The sequence below is a fragment of the Barbatula barbatula genome, assembly GCF_947034865.1.
Source record: "Barbatula barbatula genome assembly, chromosome: 24".
NCBI lineage: Eukaryota > Metazoa > Chordata > Actinopteri > Cypriniformes > Nemacheilidae > Barbatula > Barbatula barbatula.
The window spans coordinates 4,616,721-4,640,329 of NC_136787.1; the positions used below are offsets into that span (position 1 = coordinate 4,616,721).

Consider the following 23,609-nt stretch of genomic DNA (forward strand, 5'->3'; position numbering starts at 1 on the left):
CTGGAACAAATAAGAAAATAAAGTATTATGATGGCTGCCTAATACACTTTCATAATACACTTGTCATCAAGTTAGGCTAACAGTAACTGTCTAATCATTGGTTTACATCTATGCTTATATTTAGTACAACTGCAATTTGAAAACACAGCAGCATACCATCATGTCCTACTGGGAGCAAAGAACTGTTTGTTGACTCCCCTGTTTGTACATCCTGGCTGTCTTCATCCTCACCTGAACCTTCATCATTCAAGTTTGAAGCTGAAACACAACACAAAGTTATAAAGTACACGCACACAAATTGCAATATGGAAAAAAATGAAATGAAACTGTGTGCGCCAATCACGTGGCACAAATGCTGGCATACTTTTCTAGATCTTATCTATTATTGTATTGAATTGAATACGGAATTCACATATTAACCTAAACTTATTTTCACCTGTTGATGTAATCTTGATGTGCCTTTATTTGCTAACCTGATGGAAATGGTTGGGAGCTGCATTGCTCCTTGCAGAGAGCTGCTTGTGTCTCCCTCTCCCTCCCTTTCTCACTCATGTCACTCTCAGCGGATCACATGGGCTTCTTTTTATTGAGAAACCATAAAATGTCTTTTGCATCTTCTTTCCTCTTCATGATTTCTACTTCTGCCAAACATTGTGGTTAACAAAATTGCTCATTTTAAACACTTGCTTCCCTGATTACCAACAATGTGTTATGTATTCAAAGTTGCACTTTGTATCAACGTTTTATACAGTTTGCAAAAAATATCTGGATATTTGGTATGACCAAATACGAAAGAGTTTTAAATGTACGCTATGATCTGTCCCTGGCCTGAATTGTTTTACCTTCCTATTTTTAAACCATAAGTTACCCGTCAAACTTTGGGTCCTATAATTCGGGTTGACTAATATGGGAATACTATATTTATATATGGGGGCTTAACAAATCAAAAACATAAAGTAAACTAGCTAACCGTTAACGTTAATAAACGTAGCTCAACGCTACCAAATCCGTCAATTGGGCCGAGCTTTTTACACTGACCATCGGGCGCTCGAGACCTGAGCTGACTAACTTTCTAACGTTAGATATTAGAGTTAAGTGACAGCAACCATAATTTGTTTTTTTTTTACTTGAAAGTTTTGAAAATGTACTTACCGTTAGGGACAACGACTGTGTGAAAACAGGCACTAATGAGCTGTGGACCGTTATGACGATGCAGGTTGATTTTCAATCTACGCACGTACGCAGCCAATAGTGTGCTTTGATCAAAATCAGCGATGATTGACATGACAGGGGCACTTCAGGGGCCAATCAGATTTCAACTGGGGCAAGCGCCCCTCTGGCCCCACCCCTAGATCCGCCAGTGAACTCTCCCAGGTTGACTGTCCTGAAGTTAATAATAATTTCACTTAGGGTCATTCATAACAATAATACAAGAGTACATTTAAAACATTTAACTTTTATTGCCAGGGGCAAGTCAATAAAATAAATAGATTACCTTGTAAAGTCCTTCAGAGACTGGGCCCTGGGTTGCACAGAGGTACTAGCTACGCTTGCTGACCTGGCAAAACGAAACTGGCTGCTTGAGGAAGGTGCATTAGGTGGCCCTAAAGCAGGGACATTAACAACACTTGCATTGGGTGCAGCCCCAGATCCATGTTCTTCGTAGTGGGCCTGGTCCCTGAGATCCCTAAGAACTGAAGTGGCCATCCTCTCTGGGGAACACTGCCACATTATTATGGTCCGTGAGGTACAGGCTTTGGCATGTTACCTAAAAACAGTAATGCAAACAAAAACTGCATAGTTGAAATAATTCCCTAGATAGACATAGATACATGACTACAATCATTTTGCAGTTTACTGGGTTAATTTAGCTAAACTATTGTAATGTACAGTAGTTATAGTGCAAATGACTATATAAAAACCTCACCGTTTCAACACAAACTGAACATCTTTTATGAATTTATATAAAGCAACACTGTAATTTAAGCTGGGGGTGTAGTGCTGAAAAATGACTTCCCAATTATGACTCCCCATATCCAATAGCATTAGATGATAGGATTTAGCTAGTTAGGATTAGCTAGTACCCCAGCCGTTTCAACGAGGGGAGTTGTAATATGGCAGAGAGTCAAAATTCGGGAGCCTAATGAACTGGTTAACTTCCGATTTACACATTTGCTGCTGCCAAAAGGAGCTGTGGCTACTTTACTGTACACTTGAATGTCACATATTAAAAGTAATAACGTTAATGTTAACAAACTTCGACTGTAAAGTATTGTATGTAAACGTTAATAAGGAATTGTTTAATATTACCTGAAATATTTTTGAAATATTTTCAACCGTCATGTTCTCTTCTTTCAGTGTGACTCTTTTAGTGGGAGTGAACAGCACAAACGCATCCATTTCCATTATGATATTAAGCTTCGCAGTTCGCATGCACTTGATCAAGGCAGACGGCTGTACATTGCACGTGCAAAGCGTTCGCGCGCAAAAGATCATGGGAAATTATTCCAAAATGAAATATTTAGAAACAGAGTCGTTATTTGGTTTTTGTTGATTTATTTATTGGAATTCCCGTTTCAAGCTGAAATAATAAGAAAAAACGTCGTTTTTTATTTGTTTTTGCGCATACAGTAAAACGGAAAAACGAAATATCGGCTGTGTTTTTCTTTTTCCGGTTTTTCTATTGAATGGAACAATCAAATGATCAGATGATACACGGACCCTTTACCCTTTCAAACTGTAAGAGGAGGATGAGGATCACAAAGACATCTTTAGGAATAAAGTTCGTTCTCTAAAACAGACGCGGAATCAAAATGGCGGCTTCATATCTAGAATCTTAATATAACAACAGCTGTTACGAAATCTCGGCGACCGGATAAAATAAGATGTATTTTCACATGTATGCCTGCTTTGTATTTATTTTGCATTGTGCACTTATGTACTTTATTTGTTGTACTATTACATTTTGTAATTTACCCTGTTGAATAAAATAAATCTCGCTGCGGTGCAAGACGCAGAAGTGCGCCACAGAGCGTCAGTGGCCGAAAGGGAATTGCATCCGTAGTGTTTTTGCGCGACCGTTGAAGTGAATGGGTAACGGGTCGGGGCAGTTTAGCGAAACAATTCTTGGGCACAAGGGCCCACTCACATTTGCACATGACCCTAAAAAGACCTTTAAGTGATTCGACAAGAATGGTTATAAAACATTCGGGGCTTTACTGAGAATGTAAGGGGCTTCAGTCCCCTAGCCCACCCCTAGAGCCGCCCCTTTACCCCATTAACCTGATTAAACACCCATTCCTCTATAATAAAACGCCCTCTGATATCCCGCTTCAAGAAAAAACTGGCAATGTTTATTTTGAACAAAAAAAACAAAGCTCTGTCACTCATGCGCGGAGTTTGCGGGGGGGCAGGGGGAGCATTGCCCCCCCTGGCGGCTGAAACGGGTAATTGCATTGTTTCAACAAAAAAATAATTGCATTCTTAAAAAAATTATATATTATAAATATCTTAAATAAAACAAAACAACTAAATGGTGGTAGGTAATACATCTGATTTCATATACTCCTTTAGTAAAAAAAACAATTCAGGGATCTGGGTCATGTGACAAGTAACGTAAGTCCAGCGATTCACAGCTAGCTATGGACAAAAATATGGACATAAGGAGATTTTTAAAACGTCGAGCTCCAAATGACACAGATATTCAGTCTTCTGGATCTAACAAAGATACAACACAAACAACAGTAACCGATGATAACGACAGGCAAACAGACACCGCTGTGAACTTGGAGGATACACCGAGCAGCTCTGGATCAGCAGCAACCGCTAGCAGTCCTGAAGTTCACCCCACGGCCACAGATGCACTAGCTGCACTAGGTAACACAAACACAGATGATCTTGGAGAAAAACACGGCTGTCCCAAGCAACCTGCTCTGCCCCAATCTATGCATACTGTAGCCTCTCACATGGCGTCTTTTTTATTTTTTCCCCTTGTCTCAAAATGTTTTAAATGATTCATGAAGTACAACAAAATGCGAAATATAACTTGTTTTTTAATCGCTCTCATTGCCACAATGTGTTTTGAAAAAAGGAAAGAAAAACTTTAAAAATCTTTTCGTTTTGGTTGAAGATAATATTTTAACAAAAGTGGTCCGCATTTTATTGCGTTGATCCTAATTGTGTCCGAAGATGCGATGCAAAGTCAAGTGGCTTACCTGTTTACTAATAGAATGATTGTATTGTTGTACTGTTTTTTCTTCTTCTTTGGGTTAAAAATAAATATATGTGTTTATTAAGCATGTTTGTTGTGTCCATATGTGTTAGTGCTGTGTTCCCCAATTGATAGCCCAGGTCCCAGCTGCTACACTGATTTTTTTTTGCCCCCCCTGGCTCGAATGTCAAACTCCGCCTATGCTGTCACTTTAAATGGAGCCAAACAAAACTCTGAAGAGTCCTTTATGACGTGACTCGCGCTCGCGCTCACAGATCTTATCAGTTGTTTTCTTCAGCCGCGCGAGTTTAGCTCTCTTGCTGTTTCTGATCAGTTCGATTGGAAATCTCTTTGGATTAGTGAACAACTTGTCAAAACAAGTGCTCTGCTCGAATCTTTACAGCAACATTTAACATTTGTGTGATTTCGGATCTGCTTTAGACGAGTTTCAGAGACCGATTTCGGACATCAGCGTTTGGTGAGTGAAAACAACATGCAGTTTCTTGTAGAAATGTCAAATCGTGTTATAATATGTAGACAAACCTGTAAAAATGAAGCGAAAAGGCGTTAATTCGCATCTAACGTCAGTAATACAACTTAATAGTGAAATGTTTGTTTTAACGCTACTGTTTTTAAACATTATTATGTGTGAATGACCCTCTTTTAGCATGATTTAATGTGTGAGGTTATATTATCACCATAAATATGTTCATATACGATAAATACAACCAGTTTACTTCTCAGATGGCAACGCTTGCTTTGGAGTCACCCAAACATGTTCAAATGTTATTAAATGTTATAGTTTCACGATGGAAAACTTCATTTTTAGGTGAAAGTGGTGTTTTTGTGCATCTGTCAGTAACAACATGTTGTTTTTTTTGCAGAGAAAATGTCACAAAACGAATTTGTACCTTTCCAGCGGTGCACAAACCTCCCTCCCTTTACCAGTAGAGGTCAGAATCAAAATCTAGATCGAGACATTTTAATGTTGTAAAAAACTTGAGTGAACAAAATTCATAAGGTATTTATTCCATGTCATAACTCTGATGTTTTGTAGGACTTGGTGGACACTACCGACCCTCGCCAGCTTATAGGAGCTTCCATATGAAATCGGAGGCGACCTCAAAGGATTGTGGGAACATTAGTTCCCAACAGTCCAAACCCCTTCCTCCCTTAAACCCCAAAGGTGAGCTTGTTAATGTCATATAAAGCTGATTTCATCCTACAGTTTGTTTATTTCCAAAGCATGTTTCATAAACACAGATAAAATGGAGGAAAAGTAATAAGGTGTGTATTTCTTGTTTTAATATGTGTAATGAATCGGATGTTATGCAGGTGCTGGTGTTCGGGGGCCATACACATTGGGTACGAGGTGTAAAGATCTGCTCGTGCTCAAAGAGGCCTACAGGAACAAAACTGCTTCCCAGCCATCCTACAACTACCCTTCCTTCAACACCACAGGTGAGCTTGACAAACCAATATTATATAACATTTTTATATAAAGCCTTGTGTGTGAAGTTAAAAACAAGAGGTACATTTACACTGTATTAATGTGTAACAACTCTGATGTTATATGCTGGTGCTGATGTTCGGCCGGCCATCCCACATGGTAAGAGGTGTAAAGATCTGCACGTCCTCTCAAAGGGCTGTCGGAACATTATTGATTCCCAGCAGTCCGACAACCTCGATCCGTTTACCATCAAAGGAGACCTTGTGAAACCAAACTAAGCAGACTTGCTAAAGCGAGAATCAAAATCTAAATTGAGACATTTTAATGTTGTAAAAAACTTGAATGAATGAAATTCATAAGGTATTTATTCCATGTCATAACTCTGATGTTTTGTAGGACTTGGTGTACAGTACCCACCCTCGCCAGCTTATAGGAGCTTCCATATGAAATCGGAGGCGACCTCAAAGGATTGTGGGAACATTAGTTCCCAACAGTCCAAACCCCTTCCTCCCTTAAACCCCAGAGGTGAGCTTGTTAATGTCATATAAAGCTGATTTCATCCCACAGTTTGTTTATTTCCAAAGCATGTTTCATCAACACAGATAAAATGGAGGAAAAGTAATAAGGTGTGTATTTCTTGTTTTAATATGTGTAATGAATCGGATGTTATGCAGGTGCTGGTGTTCGGGGGGCTAACCCAACGGGTAAGAGGTGTAAAGATCTGCTCGTCCTCACAAAAGGCTTGCGGAACATTATTGATTCCCAGCAGTCCAACAACCTCGATCAGTTAATCATCAAAGGTGAGCTTGTGAAACCAAACTAAGCAGACTTGCTAAAGCGAGAATCAAAATCTAAATCGAGACATTTTAATGTTGTAAAAAACTTGAATGAATGAAATTCATAAGGTATTTATTCCATGTCATAACTCTGATGTTTTGTAGGACTTGGTGGACAGCACCCACCCCCGCCAGCTTATAGGAGCTTCGATATGAAATCGGAGGCGACCTCAAAGGATTGTGGGAACATTAGTTCCCAACAGTACAAACCCTTTGTTCCCTTTAACCCCAGAGGTGAGCTTGTTAATGTCATATAAAGCTGATTTCCAAAGCATGTTTCATAAACACAGATAAAATGGAGGAAAAGTAATAAGGTGTGTATTTCTTGTTTTAATATGTGTAATGAATCGGATGTTATGCAGGTGCTGGTGTTCGGGGGGCAAACCCAACGGGTAAGAGGTGTAAAGATCTGCTCGTCCTCACAAAGGCCTACAGGAACATAACTGCTACCCAGCCATCCTACGACCTCCCTTCCATCAACACCACAGGTGAGCTTGACAAACCAATATTATGATGAAGTGAGAATCACAATCATTATTTTTTTATATAAAGCCTTGTGTGTGAAGTTAAAAACAAGAGGTACATTTACACTGTATTAATGTGTAACAACTCTGATGTTATATGCTGGTGCTGATGTTCGGCCGGCCATCCCACATGGTAAGAGGTGTAAAGATCTGCACGTCCTCTCAAAGGGCTGTCGGAACATTATTGATTCCCAGCAGTCCGACAACCTCGATCCGTTTACCATCAAAGGAGAGCTTGTGAAACCAAACTAAGTAGACTTGCTAAAGCGAGAATCAAAATCTAAATTGAGACATTTTAATGTTGTAAAAAACTTGAATGAATGAAATTCATAAGGTATTTATTCCATGTCATAACTCTGATGTTTTGTAGGACTTGGTGGACAGCACCCACCCCCGCCAGCTTATAGGAGCTTGAAATCGGAGGCGACCTCAAAGGATTGTGGGAACATTAGTTCCCAACAGTCCAAACCCCTTCCTCCCTTAAACCCCAGAGGTGAGCTTGTTAATGTCATATAAGGCTGATTTCATCCTACAGTTTGTTTATTTCCAAAGCATGTTTCATAAACACAGATAAAATGGAGGAAAAGTAATAAGGTGTGTATTTCTTGTTTTAATATGTGTAATGAATCGGATGTAATGCAGGTGCTGGTGTTCAACCTGATATAAAACCTGAGGGCCAGAATATTCTTCCCAGCATCCCGAAAAAAGTTCCCTGCAGTTCATAGAACTTTGATCTGTTGTGTTCTCAATTTTTGATCTGTTGTGTTCTCAAAAATTGTCTCAATTTTTTTTGAAGGTGGACGTGTAAAAACCGTCATGGAATGTCCAAAAATCCAGATAAACTGGATGTCGTGTAGAGAAACGCCAGCGAAGGTGAGTGTATGAATGTGTTTTAATTTGAACAAATCAAGAACATTTGTTAGACATTTTTCTTAAATGACACAAGTTGTCAGAGCTCTTCTAACGCGAATCTCTATTTTTCATGTTTATCAGAAACTGTGTGCTACACTCCCAAGAAGGAAACGTTGATAGCCGGAGGAATCTTGGAAATCGCCCGAAAGACCCTCTGAGATGTCTCATGTATTATATGACACACATACATACACACGATATATATCAAGGATGCACCCGTACAAATTCTCAATTATACCGCTATTTAATCATTTAAATATTTAGAATTGATAAGAATTATTATATTGTTTAGCAGGTTTTATTTAGAATAATAATTGAATTATTTAGCAGGTTTTTATTTAGAATAATAATTGAATTATTTAGCAGGTTTTTATTTAGAATAATAATTGAATTATTTAGCAGGTTTATATTTAGAATAATAATTTAATTATTTAGCAGGTTTTTATTTAGAATAATAATTGAATTATTTAGCAGGTTTTTATTTAGAATAATAATTGAATTATTTAGCAGGTTTTTATTTAGAATAATAATTGAATTATTTAGCAGGTTTATATTTAGAATAATAATTTAATTGACGTCGCCCGGTATGGCGCAACCGGGGCACCACCCTGGAGCCAGGCCCGGGGTCGGTGCTCGTATGCGAGCGTCTGGTGGCCGGGCCTTTCCCCACGGGGTCCGGCCGGGCTCAGCCCGAAGGAGCGACGTGGGGCCGCCTTCCCGTGGGCTCACCACGTGCGGGAGGGACCATAGGAGGTCGGTGCGTAGTGGATCGGGCGGCAGTCGGAGGAGAGTGCCTCGACAGCCCGATCCCTGGACACGGAAGCTAGCTCTAGGAACGTGGAACGTCACCTCGCTGGCGGGGAAGGAGCCTGAGATGGTGCATGAGGTTGATAGGTTCCGACTAGAGATAGTCGGGATCACCTCTACGCATGGCTTGGGCTATGGAACCACACTCCTCGAGAGAGGATGGACACTTCATCACTCTGGAGTTGCCCATGGGGAGAGGCGGCGGGCTGGTGTGGGTCTGCTTATAGCCCCCCAGCTCTCCCGCCATGTGTTGGAGTTTACCCCGGTGAACGAGAGGGTCGTTTCCCTGCGCCTACGGGTCGGGGTTAGGTCTCTCACTGTTGTTTGTGCCTACGGGCCGAACGGCAGTGCAGAGTACCCGACCTTCTTGGAGTCTCTGGGAGGGGTGCTGGAAAGTACTCCGACTGGGGACTCCGTCGTCCTACTGGGGGACTTCAACGCCCATGTCGGCAACGACAGTGACACCTGGAGGGGCGTGATTGGGAGGAACGGCCCCCCTGATCTGAACCCGAGCGGTGTTCAGTTATTGGACTTCTGTGCTAGCCACAGTTTGTCTATAACGAACACCATGTTCAAGCATAAGGGTGTCCATCAGTGCACGTGGCACCAGGACACCCTAGGCCGCAGGTCGATGATCGACTTTGTGGTCGTTTCATCTGACCTGCGACCACATGTTTTGGACACTCGGGTTAAGAGAGGGGCGGAGCTGTCAACTGATCACCACCTGGTGGTGAGTTGGATCCGATGGCAGGAGAGGAAGCTGGACAGACTCGGCAGACCCAAACGTACTGTAAGGGTCTGCTGGGAACGCCTGGCCGAGTCTCCTGTCAGAGAGATCTTTAACTCCCACCTCCGACAGAGCTTCAACCAGATCCCGAGGGAGGCTGGAGACATTGAGTCCGAGTGGACCATTATCTCCGCCTCCATTGTCGAAGCGGCCACTCGGAGCTGTGGCTGTAAGGTCTCCGGTGCCTGTCGAGGCGGGAATCCCCGAACCCGGTGGTGGACACCGGAAGTAAGGGAGACCGTCAAGCTGAAGAAGGAGTCTTATCGGGCCTGGTTGGCTTGTGGGACTCCTGAGGCAGCTGACAGGTACCGGCAGGCCAAGCGGACTGCTGCCCGGGTGGTTGTGGAGGCAAAAACTCGGGCCTGGGAGGAGTTTGGTGAGGCCATGGAGAAGGACTATCGACTGGCCACGAAGAGATTCTGGCAAACCGTCCGGCGCCTCAGGAGAGGGAAACAGTGCCCTACCAACGCTGTTTACAGTGGAGGTGGGAGGCTGTTGACCTCAACTGGGGATGTCGTCGGACGGTGGAAGGAGTACTTCGAGGATCTCCTCAATCCCACCGTCACGTCCTCCATTGAGGAAGCAGAGGTTGAGGGCTCAGAGGAGGACTCGTCCATCACCCAAGGCGAAGTCACTGAGGTAGTCAAGAAACTCCTCAGTGGCAAGGCACCGGGGTTGGATGAGATTCGCCCTGAGTACCTCAAGTCTCTGGATGTTGTGGGGCTGTCTTGGCTGACACGCCTCTGCATCATCGCGTGGCGGTCGGGGACAGTGCCTTTGGGATGGCAGACCGGGGTGGTGGTCCCTCTTTTTAAGAAGGGGGACCGGAGGGTGTGTTCCAACTACAGGGGGATCACACTTCTCAGCCTTCCCGGGAAAGTCTATGCCAGGGTACTGGAGAGGAGAATACGGCCGATAGTAGAACCTCGGATTCAGGAGGAACAGTGTGGTTTTCGTCCAGGCCGTGGAACGCTGGACCAGCTCCACACCCTCTACAGGGTGCTGGAGGGTTCATGGGAGTTTGCTCAACCAATCCACATGTGTTTTGTGGATTTGAAGAAGGCATTCGACTGTGTCCCTCGTGGCATCCTGTGGAGGGTGCTTCGGGAGTATGGGGTCTGTGGTCCTTTACTAAGGGCTGTCAGGTCCCTGTACGGCCGAAGCAGGAGCTTGGTTCGCATTGCCGGCAGTAAGTCAGACTTGTTCCCAGTGCATGTCGGACTCCGGCAGGGCTGCCCTTTGTCACCGGTTCTGTTCGTAATTTTTATGGACAGAATTTCTAGGCGCAGCCAGGGGCCGGAGGGTGTCAGGTTTGGGGACCACACGATCTCGTCGCTGCTATTTGCGGATGATGTTGTCGTGTTGGCCCCTTCAAACCAGGACCTTCAGCATGCACTGGGACGGTTTACAGCTGAGTGTGAAGCGGCTGGAATGAAAATCAGTACCTCCAAATCCGAGGCCATGGTCCTCAGTCGGAAAAGGGTGGCTTGCCCACTTCAGGTTGGTGGAGAGTTCCTTCCTCAAGTGGAGGAGTTTAAGTATCTCGGGGTCTTGTTCACGAGTGAGGGAAGGATGGAACGGGAGATTGACAGACGGATCGGTGCAGCTTCTGCAGTAATGCGGTCGATGTACCGGTCCGTCGTGGTGAAGAAAGAGCTGAGCCGCAAGGCGAAGCTCTCAATTTACCGGTCAATCTACGTTCCTACTCTCACCTATGGTCATGAGCTTTGGGTCATGACCGAAAGGACAAGATCCCGGATACAGGCGGCTGAAATGAGCTTCCTCCGCAGGGTGGCTGGGCAATCCCTTAGAGATAGGGTGAGAAGCTCGGTCACCCGGGAGGAGCTCGGAGTAGAGCCGCTGCTCCTCCACATCGAGAGGGGTCAACTGAGGTGGCTTGGGCATCTGTTACGGATGCCTACTGGACGCCTTCCCCGGAAGATGCTCTGGGCCCGTCCGACCGGGAGGAGACCCCGGGGAAGACCTAGGACACGCTGGTGGGACTATGTCTCCCGGCTGGCCTGGGAACGCCTCGGTGTCCCCCCGGAAGAGCTGGAGGAAGTGTCTAGGGTGAGGGATGTCTGGGCATCTCTGCTTAGACTGCTGCCCCCGCGACCCGGCCCCGGATAAGCGGTAGAAAATGAATGAAAGGATGAATGAATATTTAGAATAATAATTTAATTATTTAGCAGGTTTTTATTTAGAAGAATTATAAAATTATTAAGGTTATGCTTTTTATACGTCGTTTCAGATTTCTTTAGATATAGCGTATTTCAGCTCATCTTTATTATCTGCCCTGGTCATTGGCTGTCCGATAGTGTGAATAATCGCTAGCAATACATTAAGTGCATCCTTAATATATACAATAAATTTTCACCACAATAATTTGTTAGTGTTATCTGCAGTCCAACACATCTCTTCACTCTACAACAGCGGTAAGTCATGGCTTATGTGCTTATCACAAAATTTCAAATTTCACAGTGTCCAATAACCTCCAATGGGCAAAACCAAGGACGTAAGCGTGCAGATTGCGTCATCATCGATTTTTCAAAAATATTAATAGAGTGTTCACACCAAACGCGGTACATCGCGCTATTCGCGTGTAGTTGGACGCTTGAACATTTTTAGTTAACTCGCTTCATTCGCGAGTGAAATTCGCGTCATGGGAGGGGCTTCTGGCAGGCGGCTCCCGTCTAATTGCGAAATGGCAGACATGGATTTTGTTAAGAGGGTAGCTGCGCATTATGTGCTATGGAAGGCTGAAGTTCCCTTTCTGTCGGTCTCTCGACGTTGTGTCGACAGAATGGGGTTTGACTTGAGAACCTACTTTCTCTGACTGACTTGAACAGGCCAATGAAAATTGTCGAAATTTGCATGCCGGACTCCGCCCCCGGATATCCGGGTATAAAAGGGAGCCGGCGTGCCGCATTCATTCACCTTTTGTTCTTCGGAGCCTTCGCATCCTGATGCTGACGACTTCGCAGATACTATCTACGTGTTGCTGGTCTTTCGACGTGGTGCAGCGGACTGTCCCTTTTCCTGTGACTTCCCCTGGGCGTCTCTGCGACTTCCAAAGCGTCTCTCTAAAGAGCGAGCCCTTTTCAGGGCTTAGTGTTTCTTCAGCGCTGTGTGTCCCGCTGTGCTCGTGGGTGCGGCGCACTCATCGAGGAAGGGGACGGACACGATGTCTGCCTCAGGTGTCTGGGACTCCAGCACGCTGAGGCAGCATTTGTGGATACATCTTGCCCGCACTGCGGGCGGATGGTGATTCAGACGTTGCGGTCACGGGTAGCTGTGTTCTTGCGAGAATCAGCCGCCACCTCGAGTGCTTCCCGTTCTGCGGCAGCAGCGGCATCAGCCCTGCCGTCTGCTTCGGCGAGCACCGAGGGTGATCGGGGAATTACCGTGAGCCTCAATCCGTCAGCCACCGGCTCGCGGACCGTTCACGCCCCGCCTCGCTCGTCTGACCGTCCCGGAAGAGGCGGTACGCCGCCTTGTTCCTCCGTCACGTACTCGGACACGGGGCGTGACGACGATGAGATGTCGCTCGCAGCATCGGAGGGCGACCTCCTGGCATCCGACCCCGACGATTCCTTGGAGCTTCCTCCCCCGGGGGGTCGAGCTCAGGATGAAGCGGACGTCGAGATGTCAGCCATGCTTTCCCGGGCCGCCGCGAGTATTGGGCTGCAGTGCACCGCACCGCCTCTTCCCCAACGCTCGCGGTTGGATACGTGGTATCTTGGGGCCGGCCGTGACTCTAAGCCACGGTCGGCACCGGTACCATTCTTCCCGGAAGTGCATGAGGAGCTCATTCGGACCTGGAACACCCCCTTTTCGGTGCATGCACGTCAGACTGGCTCGGTCGCCCTGACTTCCCTCGATGACGGGGCAGCTAAGGGCTATGTCGACATCCCACAGGTGGAACGTGCAGTCGCGGTGCACCTGTGCCCGCAGACAGCTGCCTCCTGGAGGGATCGACCAAGACTCCCTTCCAAGGCTTGTACATTTTCGGCATCGCTGGTGTCGAGGGCTTACAACGCTGCGGGTCAAGCTGCCTCGGCTCTTGACACCATGGCCATCCTGCAGGAGGCCAGGGCGTTGAAGGAGTTGCACGAGGCAAAGTCTGGGAAAAGTCTGGGCTACTGCAGGAGCTCCGCACTTCCACTGACCTTGCTCTTCGGGCGACAAAGGTGACGGCGCGAGCCCTGGGGTCGTACGATGTCCACACTGGTGGTCCAGGAGAGACACCTTTGGCTGAACCTTGCGCAGATGCGGGACGCTGAGAAGGTTCGCTTTCTCGACGCTCCCATCGCGCAGGGTGGGCTGTTTGGTGATACGGTCGAGGGCAGCAGTTCTCGACTGTACAGAAGCAGACGGAGGCGATCCTGCCCCGCCGCGACCTGGACGCCTATCGTCCGTCGAGGTCCCGCGCGGCGTCTGCTTCCCAGCAGCCCCTCTCAGACTCCGGCTCCAGCGCCCCCTGCACAGGCGGCCTCCCGGAGAAGGATGTCGAAGAGGCGAGCACCATCCCGTCACCAACCTCCGCGGAAGCAGAAGTGTTCTGACGGGTTGACCCCAGGGAGATCGAGTTTACCGGGCCCGACCCGAGCAACTACATCGCTAGAGGGTCGGACTGGGACGGTGCCTGCCCCGTCCCAGCAACACCAGCCGGGCCCCTTTCAGGGCCTGGTGCCCACATTCTCGCAGAAAGAGCTTTCTCTCTCCCTGGGTCTTTCTCACAGCCGCTCTCACCCTCCGCAGGACGGTGCTCGGCAACCCCACGTTGTGTTCCGGCGAGACACACGGTTGGGTGTTACTCTCAGTGGCCACCAGCACCCTCAGTCAGACGGTGCGGTGTGCCGCGATATCGCCCGACAGGCACCTCAGCAGAGCCGCTCTCCTCCCCGAGGTTCCCCCCACGACGAGGGAGCCGTACTGCCAGCCATCGAACCACCCCCCACGGGGGCAATGAATCAGATCAAACCTCTGGTCCCCCTGTCTCGGTACCTGGGAGCCTGGTTGGCTCTTCCCAGACCAGCACGGTGGATAGAGCGAACGATCCGTCTCGGCTATGCAATTCAGTTCGCCAAGCGCAAGTTTCGGGGCATCCTCTTCACCTCAGGGGAAGGGTAGATGCTCCCGTGCTTCGGGCCGAGGTCGCTACCCTTCTGGCGAAGGGGGCGATCGAGCTCGTCCCTCTGGCCGAGATGTACTCCGGGTTTTACAGCCCGTATTTCATTGTCCCAAAGAAAAGTGGCGGGCTGCGCCCCATCTTGGACCTGCGTACCCTGAACAAGCACCTACACAAGCTGCCGTTCAGGATGCTAACGCAGAAGCGCATTCTGACGTCCGTCAGGCGTCAGGATTGGTTCATGGCGATCGACCTGAAGGACGCGTACTTCCATGTGTCCATCCTCCCTCGTCACCGGCCGTTCCTACGGTTCGCTTTCGAGGGACAGGCATATCAGTATCGCGTCCTCCCATTTGGTCTGTCCCTGTCTCCTCGAGTCTTTACGAAGGTCGTGGAGGCCGCCCTCACTCCCCTCAGGGAGCAGGGGGTGCGCATACTCAACTATCTCGACGACTGGCTCATTTTGGCGCACTCGCGAGATCTGTTGTGTACACACAGGGACCTGTGAAAATTTTTTACGAGTACGAGTATATGAGTTTGCTATCGGGCCCGATACTGGTATCGGTATCGGTGCATCCCTAACTGTGTGTTCACATAGAGCACGAATGAGGCGTCAAGCGCGAGTGATTTACATGTTAAGTCAATGCAAAGACGCGTTAGATGCGCTTGCGGCACGAATGAGGCGGCGCGAATGACGCGCATTGCGCGAATGAGGCGGTGCGAAACGCGCGAATTGAGCGTTCGCCGCGCGAAATGCGCGAATTGAGCAATCTGAACTTTGGCGAAAATTTGCGCCGCGTTAACCAATCAGGAGCTATTTCGCAATAAACGGGAGACGCTTGGCCGGAAAGCCCCTCCCATGACGCGAACTTCACGCGCGAATGAAGCGAATTTGACGCGCGAATGAAGCGAGTAAACACAAAATGTTCAAGCGTCCAACTACTCGCGAATAGCGCGTTTTTGACGCCTCATTCGCGCTCTATGTGAACACACAGTCACAGCTTCTGCCAGCAAGGTGTAATGCCAAATTCAGATTATACATCGTTTTTTCTGTTGCGATAGTCACTGTGTCAGATTAAGTGATTTTGATAAAATCCAACGTCAGATTATAAATTGCTTCCTGATGACTAATAGCTTTTTTTTTTCAACGACGCATGGTAATTTAAATAGCAGGGTACATAAGGATACAGGAGTATTGCCAGAGATCCTCAAATCTTTCTTTCATTGCTTAGTTCCACATAGCAGCACAAATTGTGTAACAGAACCCGTCAGGACGATAAGGAAAATAATTATAAAGCTAGTCTCTCTGTCGCGTCATCACAAGCATCGCAGACACAGTCTTGGTTGCTATATACTGTGATAAGGTATCCAGGCCAATATAATCCAGTTGTAGTTTAAAGGAGTGATTTTCAGGGAATATGTGTTTTCTTGGTCTTATAAGTGTTATAACTTGTCCATGCATGTATTGGTCACGAAAAATTGCCAAAATTTAAGTCTTGGAACAAAAGATGTATTTTATCTAGAAGCGAATGCTCACCCAGACCTGCTTGAAACGCCTCGTGTAACCCAGAGTCGGCGTCAGAGCAGATCTACTGGAGGGGCTTTGGATCTTCGGCAGGGGGGCACTGTCGTTTGATAAATATTTTTTGACGCATTGGCAACATCATAGTAGCCATCCATATAGAATGACAATGAACGATTTAGACTTGGGCTTTTATCTAAAAGAGGAACAGAAGACAGCACTGAAATTTGCGGTTTTGCCGATCGGATACGGCAATAGTCAGTTAGCTCCAATGATCTAGAATAACATTCTACACTAGAATGTTAGCTCCAATGATCTATCTATATAGAATTTCATTATATATATATTTTTTAATACATATAATACACAACAGATGACCATTGTTAGGTTAAACGTTCAGAATACGATTCCATATGAGGTTAGTATAGCCTATAGTTCAGCACTTTGCGAATAGAAAGCGACTCAAGTAGCATGTATTAGCCTATTCTCGCGTTCTACGAGTTAAGTAGCCTACATTTTTTTTGGAAGATGTACATTTTTGGAAAACGCGCGAGGAATTGTGGCTAACGTTCATAACCTTGCACGTAGAGAGCGCTTTTAAGAGCCAAGATAGGCTAGGCTACATCGTTATCGGGAAACCCGGCCCAGAACAGATAGCCTAAACAACAGAACAGAACAGGGCAGATAATATAAATATAATATAGGCTAAATAAAAAACATAAATAGGCATACAATAAATAGCTATATATTTTTTATACTTCAATAATTAACAAATTACGACGACAAAAATAAAACACTGAATCAGTTAAAAAGAATTTCCCCCTCAGACAAAGTTTTTTCGTATAGATGTTTCTGAAAACTTGAGGCTTTTTTCTTCATAAAACGAGTTGGACATCATCAGACAAATGTCTGCGTATGGACCAGTTAAATCAGAAGACTAAAATTCGCCTGCAGAAAATAAGGATGTCACAACAATAATGAGCCACTCACACAAGGTATAATTTAGTTTTTGGTTTGCGTAGAATTTTGTAGAACTTGATAAATAAATAAAGATAAAATAAAATACAGGAAATACAAAGTATGCTTCAACAAAAAAAATTAATTCTTTAAACACCGTTTTTTTAACCTGGGTTACACACCTCCCAGCAGTTTATGCACGCACCAAGCAGAAATGATATAAGCCCATATATCTTTACAGATAGCCAAGTACAAAACACAAATGCAGTTAGAACCCACAAACATTCATCAACAATTCACCTGTTTAGTAGGCCTTATGAAAGCCTGGGCTGGCTTCAATAAGTGAATTGAACAAACGAGTTACCCTCATTAGAGTTGCAGGCGACGAGTGCTACTGAACCGTCTTAAGTACTGTGTCCTTCCATTCGCTTGTGCATTTGCGTGTCAAGTCTTTCCCGAATGCAAGCTGCACTAACCTGGTCTTTCTCTCGTGTAGCATTGTGGGTCTGTGCTCCAACTTGAAATGGATTTTGCGCGCGCGCTGCAAATCAAGCGTAACAAGTTTACTCTGCAACCAATAAGCATTCACCATGACGAAGCCTAGTAACGTGCCATGAACAACCAAAATTTTGCATTTTCCCCATTCTTTTTATTTTATTTAAGTTACAGTTTGAACATTTAATATTAAAATAATTACTAAAAGGGATATTTTTTTTGGGCTACGCTATGGCCTGTAGGAGGGGCATCAATGACCGCTAGGGGGGGCACGGCCCTCGAATGCCCCACCACAACGCCGGCGCTGGTGTAACCACACCCCGGCGAATCTACGTCAGTTCGTAACACGATTTGACTTAGACCGCCCAAATCTAAATACAAGTAAGGTGGGCGGTCTTGTAAATCCCATTGTACCAGATTCACAGCCTGTAAGTATATTTTCATTGTAAAATACTTTTTTTAAAGGACTAACGCAAGTTGAGTTCGATGTTGTTGTTTCTTTGTGTGATCTGCAAATGCATACACATGCACAACGTGGAAAACAAGACAACATAAGTCCTAATAATCAGTAAATCTGTTCCAACTAGAGGCAACAAATGTTGTGTCGCGATGAGACATGGGGTAACTCTGGTTGATCAAGAAGGGCCGAAGGACTCGCTGTATTTATTTATTTCCATTCCGTGCTCTAATGCGAGCTTGTTTCTATATGTTAGTATGTTTTTGAATTTTGTTATAATTCATGATTTCATTACACTGACGCCAAATATTTATAACGTTGTTTATAAAAGGTAAAACAGCTATAGTTTTAACTAGGGCTGGGCGATAAAACGATAACGATATGTATCGCGATAGACATGTAATCAATATCAATAAAAAATGCGCTCGATAAAAGTTCGATAAAGTTTTTTTTTTTTTTTTTTTTCTTCGTCGGAAGAAACCCATGAAGAAACCAGAGGTTTCAAAGCAAGTTTGGTTGCATGAACAAAGGCACTCGCTCTCTGGTAGCCTAGCAACGTAGGGAGTGACAAGCTAACAGCCAATCGTGTAACAGTATCAGTTTGGTTGCGCTGTTTCGTTGTCTCGTGCTGGTCTGCTGGATTCCTCTCAGAAACCGGCGACTGATAAGCAGAAAATGAGTGCCGCGGCGAGCGAGGAAATTGTAAATAAAAGAGGAAAAGTCAGCTCGCCAGTATGGCAGTTTTTTGGATATTACAAGTCTGACCGTAGTCAGACCAATGTCGTCTGCAAAGTATGCAAGACCGTTGTCCCCGCCAAGACTGGTAATACCACAAACTTGTTTTACCATCTTAGTCGCGCTCACCCTTTGGAGTACAGCCGTATTCAACCAACAACTTCTGCAGCTGCTGCAACACCGCACAAGCAGCAGACGATCATGTACATCAGTCTACCTCAGTTTTCTTTGTTTACAAAACATTGTACATATTTTAAAAAACTTTATTCACCAGAAGGTGAACAGCTAGTGAACTTCCTAGCACTAAGTTTGCACTAAATTCTCAGGTTTTTCTTTATTTATATTTAACACTTTGCACTATTGTATTACACTTTATTAAGCATTTCTTACATTTTATTTTCATTTTGCACCTTAAATGTTAAGAGATAATTGTTAAGTGTTCATTGTGACTTTAGACTTATGTTTACATTTTAATTATTTGAGTTTTGCATGATTGTGTTGACATTTCTGTCTCAATAACTGAGGGGATTATGATCAGAGGAAGTTTAAGTTTAAAATAAAAATGTTTAAATGTACAATATTTTTCTCCTGGTCCTTATTTTAAATGGGTCATAAAAATATCAATAATTATCGATATCGACCGATATGAAACACTGATATCGTGATACAGTTTTCAGCCATATCGCCCAGCCCTAGTTTTAACTATTTAACATAGGTTTTTAATAAAACTTTACCAATCCTTTACATCCTGCTCGAGTCGCACTGGCAAAGTTGTAACGGTTTGATCTTCATTTTCCAGGTCATATTCGGGCTCGAGTTGATAAGGAAGGATCGATGCGATTTTATCATGTCAGTAGTTTTGGAAACCTGATGTTCAGAATATGATAAGAGGCGTTACATTTCAGTGCAGTATTTACATTTACATTTAGTCATTTGGCAGACGCTTTTATCCAAAGCGACTTACAGATGAGGAAACATTGGAAGCAATTATAACAACAAAATACATAAGTGCATCAAACTAGTCCATTAAAGCCTAGCACAGTATACAAAGCTAAGAATAGTGAGATTATTATTTTTTTTTTTAAGAAAGAAAGGGGAAAGAATTAGGATAAATCAATCAGAGACGTGTTGATGGAAGAGAGGCGTTTTTAGGTGTTTTTTAAAGATGGCAACAGAGTCTACTGATCTTGTAGCAGCACGTAGATCATTCCACCAATGTGGAACAGATCCAGAGAAGGTACGGGAGAGTGACTTTTTTCCTTTTTGGGATGGTACCACTAGTCGTTGTTCCTTTGCAGACCGCAGTGATCTGGCAGGAACATAGATCTGGCATTAGCAAGTGGAGATACGATGGTGCAAGTAGTATAATCATATACTATGTGTCAAAATGTTTGATTGATTTATGACCCTCCTGTCAAAGGCCTGTCATCCTGACAGCCTGTCACTCAAATGGTTCTTTTATAGCCTGTCAATCTTACTGACATTTATGTTTTATGACTGTTGTAGGGGTGTCTTTGGCCCCCACTTTTCCTAGAGTGGTAGCCCCCAACACCTTTTCAAACCTGGTTGCTTTTTCTATCAGGACACCTGCTGTGAAATGTGTTTTTGAGTAAATTTAGAGAGAGTTAGAGGCATACATAGAGGCCTGGATAGAAGCATTGATAGGCTAACCCTTGTAATATGTTCGATTGTCTTAGTTTAATTTTGTAACATGAGATAAGACATGGACCATGTCATTGAAAATAGTTTTGGTAACATGGAATGAATTTGTCACGGCCGGTCTTAGTTAAATTTTGTTTGGTGATGAGACATGCCCCCCCACATGTCATTCAAATTAGTTTGACGGCCTGTCACTCTAAAATAGGATTTTTTTACGGCATGTCACTCCAAAAAGGATAGTTTTATGGCATGTCAATCTAAAAACGACAGATTTATAGCGCCTTGTCTACCTAAAAACCACTTACCATCAATAAAGGTGTTTTTCACACTACCTTGTGAAAAACCTGAAGGGTGTGTCGTAATAAAGGGTTTAAATAATGGAGGGTTTTCGTAAATTTAAAGCAGATACTTACGTTGTCTTACATGCGATACAATGGCTCTAAACAGTACCGAAACGCCTAAAAATGTTGCGACCGACTCGTCTACTGATGCCTGGATGGAATCGGAAGATTTGACAAGGGCTCCGCGGCGTTTAGAACGTATGCACATAACCCGTTTTATACATGACGATGAAGAGCTTGTAATACGCGATTTTTCCCTCGCCGGTAACCGTGTTGGGTGTTTCGAGTTCGACAAGACGAGACGCTGTGTATCATTGTACAGCACCGATTTGGGGGTGGAGAGGTCCATCATTGACCCCTGTCTGTTTCTGCCAGCGCAAGAGTGGTCGTTGTTTTACAACTACGTTTGGAGCGATCTAAACAAGTATCGTGAGGAACCTATGTTCGTCGGTGAATGGTGGAGTGTAATCCCCGGCGTATGTTGTCGGATGTTCAAGGAACTATGTCAGGGGTGTGAGGTCGACCATCCGAGCCAGATGCGACATTCGTGTCTATTTGAACCATCACCCTATTTCTTCGAAGGATACTTTAAAGAATTATCAAACAAATTGTTCAACCCCCAGTTTAAACACAGTATTGTTCAGGCTTTAACCACCTACGGGCTGAGACTTCACCCCCAGAGAATTCAGGGGGCCGTGGAAGCCATTCTATGTGAACTACGGAGTGAACCATTTATCGTGGGTAAACTTAATGAAATTGCAGAGACTCTTGTGGATAAACATTGTGAGAAGGTAGTCAATGACGCGGTAGCTTGTTGGAAAGGGGTTACCGATAATCTCATGGTGTAGCTGTTGCGGAGGGATGGGGAACACATGCTGTGCGGGTTTTTTCAAAAATGTATTTAAGATGTATTACAAACGTGAATTAACTAATCTTTTGTATTGTGTGATATATGACAATGTTGATATGTGTGACGTCTTACGAGTAGATAACTTAAAGAATGAAATGATTGTTGTACGAAATTGTTCGGACTCTTGGGTTAACGTGACACAGGCTTGTGTCAATGGTGATGATTCAGCAGCAGCGTTCATCAGAAAAGTATTAAAAGCATTATGTGAAAACACTATTATATTTGATATTGAACATATCATAACGATGTTTACATACACAGTTGATGTTTGCATAAATCTGATATCCATAAAAAAAGATCGTAATGATGTTTCTGAAATTGTTGAAATTGTGAGCGACTACATGCTTGATAAAGATATTTTCACATGTGTTCGTTTTCTTGGCTATCTAGACAGCCTATGAAATGTTTTTTTACTTTTTTTTTTTTATTGTTGTTGTACATTCTTAAATAAAAACCATTGTTTTAAAAAAGGTATACTTTATATGTCTGTGTCTGTTGAAATGACAACATGTCAGATCTCATGAAAAAGGTTTATTACACACCGTCTAACCCGGGGTCTTTAGGTGGTAAAAACCGTTTAAAACGGGGTGTTTTAAATGACTCAGGCGTTCGACTAACTGACAAACAAATTTCAGAGTGGCTCGCAGCAGAGGATGCCTATACATTACATAAAACGGCACCCCTAAAATACAAGAGAAACAGGGTATTTGTTTATGGTATGAATAAACAGTTTCAGGCGGATTTGGTTGATATGTGAGCATACTCCGAGGAAAATGACGGTATCAAATTTCTCTTAACGTGTATAGATGTATTTAGTAAATACGCATGGACTCGCGTCTTGAAGAATAAGTCCGGATCTGAAGTCTCAAAAGCTTTTGTTTCTATACTTGCTGATAAACGCATTCCCCAAAAATTACAGACAGATGCCGGGGGTGAGTTCTTTAACAAACAGTTTCAATCTGTTTCTAAAAAGTATAATATTCAACATTTTGCTACAGCATCGGATTTAAAAGCTAGCGTTGTTGAACGTTTTAATAGAACTCTGAAAAGCAGAATGTGGCGGTACTTAACAGCCGCTAACACACGTCGATACGTAGATGTGTTACAAGACATTACGCTGGGTTATAACACCAGTTTTCATCGAAGTATTCAAATGAGACCAGTGGATGTTAACGAAAACAACGAAGACACAGTGTTTCAAAATCTTTACGGACCTAGGAATGCTCGATGTGTTAAACCAATGTTTAAATACAAAATCTGAGATATTGTAAGAATATCCAAAGTGAGGGGTCCATTCGCCAAGGGTTACGAGAAAAATTATACAGAAGAATATTTCACGGTGAACAAGTGTGTACAACGAGACCCACCAGTTTACAAACTTTGTGATTATGACGGAGATATTATTGATGGTAGTTTTTACGAGCCAGAGTTACAAAAAATATCGGTGAGCAAAAACAATACGTTTAAAGTAGAAAAAATCTTGGACAAGAAAAAGCAGGGTAAGAAGACCATTGTCTTGGTAAAATGGTATGGATGGCCGTCTAAATTTAATAGCTGGGTCCCTGAAAAAGAAGTGGTCGACGTACATTCGATTTAAAAAGGAGAATGCATAGTAGTCTACGACATTCATTTAGAAAACAGCCATGGGTAGCGACGGCTTTTATGTCGTATTACCATGCGAATGTGACCTGACGCCAATCGACCACAAAAATGGAGTGACTACGCCACCCTGGATACTTGCCAGAGACAAGATAGAAATTTGTATAACTTAAAGCACACAGGTTCACTTCAAGAAGCGGCAAGAGACGTGAGCATAGAAATATATATACTTTTATTTAAAAGACTCGTACACATAATCATTTGGAAATAAAGAAAT

At 44.2% G+C, this 23,609-nt stretch overlaps 1 long non-coding RNA gene across 1 annotated transcript; it reads left to right on the forward strand.

The window, feature by feature from the left end:
• Positions 1-4,494: 4,494 nt before the first annotated feature.
• Positions 4,495-5,395, forward strand: LOC306889300. The gene is made up of 3 exons (XR_013786192.1): positions 4,495-4,688; positions 5,095-5,163; positions 5,268-5,395. It is a non-coding gene; the product is annotated as an uncharacterized lncRNA (long non-coding RNA).
• The last annotated feature ends 18,214 nt before the right edge of the window (positions 5,396-23,609 follow it).